Genomic DNA, 10625 nt, shown 5'->3' with positions numbered 1-10625 from the left:
GTAAAATGACAAAAACCACCTACCACCCATATTGCCAAATCCGACCACCACCACCAGAATTGGTCGAAAAATGGCGTTATCAAATAGATCGGTCAGCTTGATGGGTAGGGCGTGATATGGCTTTTTGCGACCAGATTCACCATGGATTTGGCCGGAAAAGACTAGATCTACGACCAATTGGCCGTCGACAACCGCAAAAGTCCATATTTGGCCATCGCTGGCAGCGAGTTCCGATCGTTTGTAGGCCGTTGTGACAGATTCCAGCTACCACCAATGGTGGTACCGGAATCTGGCAAGTATGAGTGGGTGGGGGTGTTTTGTTAATTTTTAAATTTTTTCTTGAGGTATTTAATGAAATTAATAACTTAAGGGGTCTAAAAAATATTAAAGAACATACTAATATTTCTCAAATAATAAAATAAACAAGTATTTTGAGAATAAGATTGAGAATATGGATAGAAATAATAAGTCAAACGGAGCATATGGTGTTTGTGCTTGGTTTGGGTTCAAGAAGGAACAGTTGGGTTTTTTTGCTAGGTGGGCTTTTTAGTTAATGGGGTTTGGGCCTGGAGTTTATAAGGGGGTGGATGGGTTCTGTTGGGCTGAGGCAGGAGGCGAGCTTGTGGGCTGCTGCAAAGGAAGAGATTGGATTAAATCTTTGGGCTTCCATATGATAAGGGCCCGGCTGCGAGTTGGGCAGGGAGAATTTCGGGCTGCTACTGTCTTCGGATTTCTGTGACTGGGCTGGTGAGAGTCGGCCCTGGTTTTTCTTTCTATTGTTACGCTGGACTAAGCCTGTTTTTTATGGGCCTGGTGATGGGCTCTGAAAAATTGGTCAACTTGGAAATTACAAACCCAATGCCTTCGTCAACTTGGAAATTAGTTACAGTACTCCAAAATTTTAAACCATGCACACCAAGATTGTTTTTAGATATTGGGGTTGCTCAATTTTTTACAAATGACATAAATTGTTAACAACAAACTTTTTTCCATAAATAATAGGTAGAATCAAACAAGTTGCTATCTAATGCATTATTTTGAAAGGTTACGAGCCTTTTTTAGCATTAATCTTAACTGGGTAATACTACTTTACAACCCATTCTCACACTTATAATTGTAATTGGTTAGCTAGTAAATCAGTCTTGTTGCTCGCTATAGTCCCGCATGTCTAATTATGAGTTGCCAATTATAAACTTATCACATCGGGTTGTGAGAGAAAATTTATAAAAGTTTGTAGATTAGGTTGTCACTCAATGTTTATAGAACTTAAATATTGGCTGAAAAACATTTTCATTTTCATCCTAACTTTGCAGCTGCAGGATATACTGAAAGTTTCAGAATGGAGTCTGGCAAGTGTTTGTGCGGGAAAATGACGAGAGTACCAAGACAGGTTTTTGATATTTATAATAAGCGATTTTTTAATATTTTAATTTGTATTTTGATAATAAACCAGTTTACAAAACCGGTTTGATTAATCAGCTCCCTTATTCTAGTAAATTGGTAACCGAATCAAAAAATTGATTTTTTTATTTCTTTCAACTGAAACCGTTGAAAACTGGTTCGGTTTGGTTTTTGCTTTTTTTTAGCACCCTTAATTAAAATAAGTTTACGTATTATAGAAATTCGTAACTCAATTTTGGGATATGATATTACTAGGTTGTATCAAGAGTATATCAACTTATGAGAAAATGCAAATAATTACATAAGCTTTAACAAATATGTTAATTGCCTATTAATCCAAATCAATCACAGCCATCAAAGTTAAAGAGAATCTGACGGGTCCAATCAATCACAAGTCAACGGTATAAAAGGAGAACCTTTTCACGCATTTGGAAACTGTTCGTGTATTAGGGTTTTCTCTCTTTTCTCTGTAAATACGTTTTGTAACCTAGGTTAGGGTTTGTGATTCATTCTGGTTCTTCTCTGTGTAAATCGTTCAGAGTTTATTTTGAGGGCAGGGGTTCCTTAATGGGTATAGAGTACTCTAGTGTTAGGATTTGCAGGATAAAGAGAAGTGAATGAGTGTGTGAATGTTTGGTTGACAGTGAAGGAGATTGGTCTATAATCGTAATCTTTGAAGTGATTAATCCTAGTGCAGCGAGCTCCATATACTGGAGTTCAACATGGATGTAACTTATTCTATATTGAACAAGCGAACCACGGTAGATCTTGTGTTACTGATTTTCTTGGTTCTTGCGTTTTCTGTTATGATCAGATTGATTGGCAGGTTGGGAATTAGTATTGATTTACAATAAAATAAATAAGAAACAATCATCCATTCACAAAAAGGGCAAAAAAATATTGGTTTCTGTCTTTTGTGGCACTGATTTTTGTAGCTTTATATACATCAGCTGAAGGCAACAGGCTGTGAATGAGTGTCTAAACCTTTATCAGTTAGATCGATGCAGATAATACTGAAAGTTTCAAAAGAAACCCAATATTACTTTGGAATTCTATCAGGTTATATGTGGATCCTTGATCTGAACTTTTAACTAAAAAACCAAACTCATTTATGGAGTCAGAGAATATATCAAAATAGGGAGGGCTCAAGTTGCTGTTTAATACACTCTTTTAAAAGATTATGAACATATTTGAGCTTAAATTCCTTAAACATTGGCTAACCAAACACTTCACTCTTTTCATATTAAACTTTGCTGCTGCATGATATACTGAAAGCTCAGAATGAAGACTTTCATCTTGATGAGCTCAAAGACACAGATATCTCCTTGCTTCAATTCTCCTCTTTTAAAACTCTACACCATCCTTCGTTAAAAGAAAACTTCCGCAAATCACCTGCTGATTTGGACGTCACACATAACTCTTCCATCAGAAGCCTGTAGTTTAATCCATCTGACGTTTCTACCTAAATACTTGTCCACAAATTTTATAGGCACAATCTGCCGAAGCAAAAATAATAACAAATGAGACATTAATGATAATGTTGACGAGCAACGCTATGCGAAACTAAGTCATATAACCAGGCAAAAAAACAAAGGTCAGAGTGGTTATTTTACATAATTTTATATAATTTTTGTCTGGTTGTAAGAATTAACTGTAAGCAAAACATTATTGAATGTGGATTGAGAAGATTAAGGCAACATTTTATCCAATAACTTACCACAAGGGGTTCGTTCATCTTATGAGATCGCAAAATAACCATGAAAGAAGGATTTCTTGGCTTCAAATCTGGCGAAGTGGATTGCTCTCTGTCTGTCTTCTTTAGAGAGAAAACTACATTTAATAGTAATGTAGATTCCCATTTCTTCAAGTAAAGCTAAAAATTTATGTTCTTCTCATAATCTGATTCATTATTTCTGCCCTTTTAACCATTTTACACTTGTTTTCAGGCTTCAATTTTGAGTTGGCAGCATTGCATTCTGGGTTAGCTTCCATTGCATTATATGGATAGTGAATTTCGCAAGCAGTCGAACGAAAATAAGAACCTGGAATGCTGATCTTCACATATTTGAAAACCAAGAAGTATCCAACAGAGATTGAATGATATTGAATAAAGTCGTCCCAACCATCCTGAAACCAAATTTTCCTCCCATCTTTGTAAGTCACCAGCCAAACCTGACCATTGGGAACTTCCAGCTTTGCAATATCAGCAAGTTCATTCCCAAACTTCTTTACAAACTTTTCTGGAATCCCTGTGATCATACAAAAAGGCTCAATGACTGATGGACATTGACAATAATCTCAGTGCAGCAAAGAATAAAAAAGTTGTGAATTACCAGCTTTTCTGCCAGGGTAGAGGGAAGGATAACCTTGAAGAAATGTGGTGATTTCTCCATCAAAGAAACGATGTAACGGGTTTACTTCTTCAAGCACAAGCCATTGTTTAAGTTACCAGAGATGAAGCTATGGTGGTTGTAACACTAAGTTTAGGCATGAAAAAGTTGCATATACTTCGTTTCTGGTTGATTAATTATTATACCCTTCAGAAGTTGGACTTTTTTTTGGGAGATGTTGACTTCAATGAGTGATAATGCAACTCTCATTTCCAACTCCCAGGCACCAACTCTTACACAGTTTTTGACTTCCAATGTTTTGAATCAAAGCTATTTGATATTGGAGTACGATTAGGGGTTAAATCGAGTCGAGTATCTGGTAAATAGAACAGACTCAATCATACAATACCAAAGTTTGAGTTCGAGTTCAAGCCAGATAAGCCTGAGAAATCAAGTTCGAACTCAAACTCGGTACTTGAATTAGAAATCGAGTCGAGTTCGAGTAGCTCGCGAGCGGCTCGACTCGATTTTCACCCCTAAGTACGAATAATACCGTATGTATTATTGCCACGTTATTGGAAGTAGGAGTAAATTTTAAAAGAGAGTATCAAGCATGCAGCGAATGTGCACCAGAGTATTACTTAATGTGGAAGACACACAGGAAGGAGTCCAGCAACTAATGTCAAGATGCAACTGAAAAATATGCATAAGGGTATTAAATCCTTAAATATTTTAAGGCATCTGAAAAAACTTTAAGTACTGAAGTCCAAGAAACTTGCTAAGCAGCTCAAATGGAGTCTTTGCCATATTAAACAACATCTCTGGAGGAATGACAGAAACTAATAGAATCCGCGATATCATATAACATGTGAACAGACAAAATTATGCCTAAATTACGTGTATACTAAACTCTTATACCCAAATGATTGACTAGAGATCATCAAAATAAATAAACTTGGAGCTTTCATGCAGAGACCGATCTTACATGCAGAATAGAACAATTGATTAATTTAATCAAGACCAGCTCGTACATGTTTTAAGGACATAAAAAGACATCATTTGCTTAATTTTTCTTTCAAAGTTAGGCAGCTCTTCGATGCAAAATCAAACGCATTACTATGTTGGTAGCCAAGAAACTCAGAAAGAAAGTGCATGTATGGGTCATGTAGCTTAGTTAACAGGAAAAAAAAAGGTCTTGTTTTTCTTATTTTAACCAAATATCTCAGCAGAGCAAGAAATAAAAGTTTGACTTACCAGTTTCTTGACTTCAAGGGAGGGGGTAGGATAAGCTTGAGAAATGTGAACAGGCAATGAAATTCAGCCTCTGCCAGACCAGAGCATTATATAGTTAATTGGCACTAACAGATGACTGCATTAGAGCTTTAGACTTTCTGCTTCTCAAACTTGTTTTGATGCTGTGATGCACTTTATTTTATTACAGTAATCAAGAAAAGATACTTTAAATGCTATCGCTTGGACTTTTATGCATTCTGGAAGTTGAAAAGTTTAACATTAGATATTGAAGACACTATAAAGCTAACATGAAGACAGAAAATATCAAATAATGTTGTAGAACGAAAATTTAATGAATCCCAAATCATAAAAGAATATTAAATGAGTATATAAATATTTTATGAACCGAACAAATCTGCCCGAAGTGAACAAAAATCAAACTACTTCAAACCCAAATAATTTTCCAGAAAATCACACAAAGAGAAAAAGAAACAAACTTATGTAAAGGACTCACAGGACTGGAAAACCAATATATTCTGTTTGTTTGCTAAAAACAACACATGAAGCTCTCTCAAAGCAAGCTTGAGAAAGGTTTAAGCTTTCTCCCTCTCTCTCAAAGTTTCTCCATAATCGACCAAGAAATGCAGAGAGAGGATTTTATGTGCCAACCAAAAGAACTTCAAAAAGAAATAAATAAATAAATAAAAACTGCAGATCATAAGAGCGAAAGGAAGATGAAAATACCAAACTGGCAGAGCTGAGCTGGGTGAAGACCTTGAAGAAGTTAGGCAAGCTCGTTGGTTCTGTTGGGCGCCATTTCTCTGTGTTTCAGAATGAGAAAAACCAAAATGAGTAGGGTGTGGAACTTTGTGTTTGTTGTGGGGGTGTATAGCCGTGAAGTGTGGTATTTTACTGCAGCTTAGAATGAAGTAACAGCAGCCTGAGTGGATTTTGAAGGATTGTTGACTGGGCAAAGGGGCAGTAAGAACGGGCCTGGTACGGCAAAAAGCTCTTTTTATTTGGCAGTAGGAATTAGGCGGTCCAAGTTTTTCTCCAGAGGGTGGACTGGTACGATGGGATCAACAGCAAGCAGAGCAATTTTCTAAAGAATATGGCTCGTCTAGTACACAATTTTGTGTTTTTAGAAACAGTTTTTGAAAAAAAAATAAAAAAAAAATGAATTATACAGGTATTACAATGTGGGATTTACAAATTAAAATACTTCTATGTTGTTTGTTGCAAAACACCTCCTATAATAAAACATTAAAAGTTAACAAAAACACCACCAATCCACCTCAAATACGGACAGCCGGCCACCACTACGGAGGGTGGCCGGAGCACCATATTGATGCATAACCGACTGGATCTTACCGGTCATGGTTTGATATGGTATTTCGTCCAGATCCACGGTGGATCTGGCCGACAAAGGTCAAATCTACGGCCAGATCTGGCGATATTTGCTCGTCAATGACGGCCAACAAACAGTCGTTGTTGGTGGTCAACGACGACCGTTTGTTGGCGTCGTTACCAACTGTTATGACCAAAGATCTGACCGTCAACGGCAGATCTTTGGCCTTAGATCTGGCCTTTTCCGGCCAGATCCACCGTGAATCTGGGCGGAAAAGGCTAAAACGGCGCACTACCGACCAGATCAGCCGGTAGTGCACCATTCTACCAGATTCCAACAGTGGTGGCCAGAATCTGGTAAATGTGGATTACGGGGTGTTTTTTGTAATTTTTTAAAAATATTTAGTGGTATTTAATTAATTAACAAATTTAAGGGGTTTAAAAAAAGTCGAATATATTGAGAGTAATATTCCCAAAACTCTGATTTTTGGGTATTTACTGTTTAACATTTTTAGAAATATTAAAAGTAGTATTCCAAGATGCAACCAAATCGAAGCCTATTCTTCTGATGGTTTCCACTCCAGTGTAGTATAGGAGAATTTTTTAATTGGGGACGTCTGCTGGGATGGCTGTTTGGGCTCCAATGGGTGTTGGTTCGAGGTGGCGGTGGGCTATGTCGTGTGTGCTTACTAGACAATCAAAATTCAAAGCCCACGGCACGGCCCATGGCCTCGTGAGCTGTGTCATATCGTACCTTGTGGGGCGATCCATGGTTTGTGTAGGTTGTTCTTAACAAATTTTAAATTTTAAATTTTTAAATTCATGGGCCCTGTCTTATCAATCCACATGTCAAATCCTAAGCTTACCAGTTGCACACAGCCAACATGGCCCAGGGGCATGGCAAAAAATTGTGGGGCCGTGCCAGTGCTGGATGGTTACGGTGTTTGTGCTCGGTTTGGGTTTGCTGGGTGGGCTTGTTTATTCATGGGGTTGGGCCTACAGTTTCTTCGTTAAGGTTAAAAATGGTGGACTGGGGTTTTTAGGGGGTGGATTGGGTTCTTTTTGGGCTGAAGGCAGGAGGGGAGCTGGGGGGTGGTGCAAAGGAAGAGCCTGGATTAAATCTTCGGGCTCCAATCATAAGCGGCCCAGCTGCGGTTGGGCAGGGAGAATTTCGGGCTGCCGCTGTTTCTTGGATTTGTGTGGACTGGGCTGGTGAGAGGATTTGGCCCTGGTTTTCTTTCTCAGTTGTACAGCTTATTGTTAGGCTGGACGAGGCCTGGTTTTTATGGCCTGGCGTCGCGTTCAGCAAAAAGGGTTATCCTTCTTGGGGCCTGCTGACCTTATTGTTGTTTTGTTTTGTAAGTCTTGTTATTAAGGCTTTTCCTCTTTGAATTTTTTTGGGCTTTTTGGGCTCTTTTTGTAAAGGATAGTATATCATTTTGTTCTTCAGCGTGTTTAGGCTTCCTTGGGGTTGTCCAAGGGTTGTGGCTTGTGAGGGGATTCTCGGGCTGTATTTTTTTTATTCTTATCTATACAATGAAAAAAAAAAAAAAAACGTGAAGGTAAAATAACTGTGGTAGGAATGTCATGAGCTGCATTATAAACGAAGTAAATAGTTAACCATTAAGGTTTGATACGTCTTGTCTTGAAACCTAAATTTTTGTAGGAAAATAGATTGATAAGTACCAAACAAAAGTTAGCCTCTACTTTGTGGTTTAGGTCCAATTAGGTTCTGTGTTGGTTTCGTGAACCATACTAACTTTTGAGGTTCGTGCAAACTAATAAGACACTTTGATTATTAAAAAAAAAAATTAGAAATTAGTTACAAACTCTGAGTTTTTTAAACCATGTGCGCCGAGATTGTTTTTGGATATTGGGTTGTGTCAATTCTCTCACAAATGGCATAAATTGTCAACAACAAACTTTTTCATTAATAGGTAGAATCATACAATGTGCTCTCTAATGCATTATTTTGAAAGGTTACGGGCATTTTTAACATTAACCTTATGAACAATATTACATTTACGACTTAATCCACAAACTCTTTATCACAATCCTGATGTGACAGTTTGTAATTGATTAGTTCGTAAATAGGTTCATCTACTCGCTATGATCCTATCTGTTCAATTACAAACTGTTATATCAGGATTATGAGAGAAAAATAAGATTTGGTTGTAAGCCATCTTACAGTAACCTAAATATTGGCTGACAAAAACATTTTTCATTTTCATGCTAACTTTGCAGCTGCAGGATATACTGAAAGTTCAGAATGGAGTCTTTCATCTGATCAACTCAAAGATACCGATATCTCCTTGCTTCAAATTCTCCTTCTTGAAATTTAACCCATCCCTCTGTTAACAAAAGCCTCCACGAGCGACTTGGATTTTAACACACAACACTCTTCCATCAGGAACCGTAGATAATAGTTCTGGAATTTCTACATAAATACTTGTTCGCAAATTTCACTGGCACACTCTGCAGATGCCAAAAAAGAATGGCAAATTAGAAGATAGAATGTCTCAATAGAGAAGATTCATAACCACATTTTACTTACAAACTCACCACACGGGTTCAGTTGTGCTATGAGATCGCAAAAACACATGAATGAAGGATTTCTTGGCTTCAACAATCTGACGATGTGGATTGCTCTCTGTCTCTCTTTTTTTTGAGACAAATCTGCATTTAGTAGGAATGTAGATTCCCATTTCTTCAAGCAAAGTAAAAAATTATATTTATTCTCATAATCTGATTCATTTATCTCTGCCTTTTCAACGTTTTAGACCTGCTTTCAGGCTTCGATTTTGAGTTGTCCGCATTGCATCGTGGCTTAGACTCACTGCACTATATGGGTAGTGAATCTCGCAAGCAGTAGAATCACAAAATAAGAACCTGGAAAGTTGAGTTCGCAGATATTTGAAAACCAAGAAGTATCCAACAGAGATTGAATGATATTGAACAAAGTCGCGCCAACCATCCCGAAACCAAATTTTGGTCATCTTGGTCAATCCGATTAACCACTCTCGACCATTGGGAACTTCCAGCGTGCGATATCAGAAAGTTCGTTCCCAAACCTTTCACGAACATTTGCGGAATCTCCTGCGATCATCAGGGTCAGCTGATTCTAATATACACAACTGAACCTTATAAGCACCCAGATAGGCAAACTGATCGACATAGACAATAATCCCTACAGCTTACCAGCTTCTCTCTTCCAGGGAAGAGGGAAGGATACCTAGAAATGTGACGATTTCTCCATAAAAGAATTTGATGTAACGGGTTCGTTTCCTTCTAGTGCAAGCCATTGTTAGTTGCCAGAGATGAAGCTATGGTGGTGGTTGATAATGATACATGGTTCAGGCTTAAGTATTTATATGTGCTGCATAAACTTTTGTTCGGCTGATCGTTTCATATACCCTTCAGAAGTGCACTATTTTTGAGAGAGTTAGAGTTCCATGAATGATAATGCAACTCTCATTCCAACTTTCCAGGCACCAACTCTCACTGTGTTTAGACTTCCAATGTTTGAATCAAAGCTCATATGATATAGGAGTAAAAGTAATAAAGAGCTTTAAATGAAAATCAAATTCCCCTCCGCAACAAAATAAAATCTTAGGCTCATGGGTTATTTCTGTCGTTCTCTCATGTCTGATAGGTACTGATTTGATCTTTCGATTTTAAAAGCAACTAATTAATAGATTAATGCTGGAGATTAAAACTCTAATCATTTGTTTGAGACAAACAATAGCTGTTGCATTTTCTACCGCAACGCCCTCCATTACAAAAATTTGGAACCTTTTAAGTACTGGATCACTTTAAAACAAATATTACAAAGAAAGAGTAAACGATTCCCACCAAGGTTAATTCAGTTTTTACCCAAAGCCGATTTCAATGGCAAAAACCCTAACCTAAACTACCATTTTAACCTCTGGTTCTCTCTATAAAACCTTTCTCACTTTGGCACCTGATTTTTTTACCAATTCGGCCACCGCAAAACTAAGGTTTCTTATTTAGCTGATTTCCGGCTTATTTCGATAATGAATTTAATCGTTACCATTTGATCTACCCTACAAAAATCCTCTTACCCTGGCTCCTAGTAACTCGCCGAACGCAGCTAAGAAGTGAAATATATTTTGGGTATTAACATAATATAAACTTTGGGTGGGAAAGTGGTATTTAAACTTTTTGCGTGGGAAAGTGTCATTAACACAGACCTTGGCTGGGAAAAAGTCGTTACTCCAAAAGAAATTGGAAACTGGCAAGTGTTTGTGCTGGGAAAATGAGGAGAGTACCCAAGACAGGTTCATGGACCATGCA

Source organism: Pistacia vera, unplaced genomic scaffold (genome assembly GCF_008641045.1).
Source record: "Pistacia vera cultivar Batoury unplaced genomic scaffold, PisVer_v2 Contig317, whole genome shotgun sequence".
NCBI classification, from domain to species: Eukaryota; Viridiplantae; Streptophyta; class Magnoliopsida; order Sapindales; family Anacardiaceae; genus Pistacia; species Pistacia vera.
Note: the sequence above shows the minus strand (reverse complement) of the source record.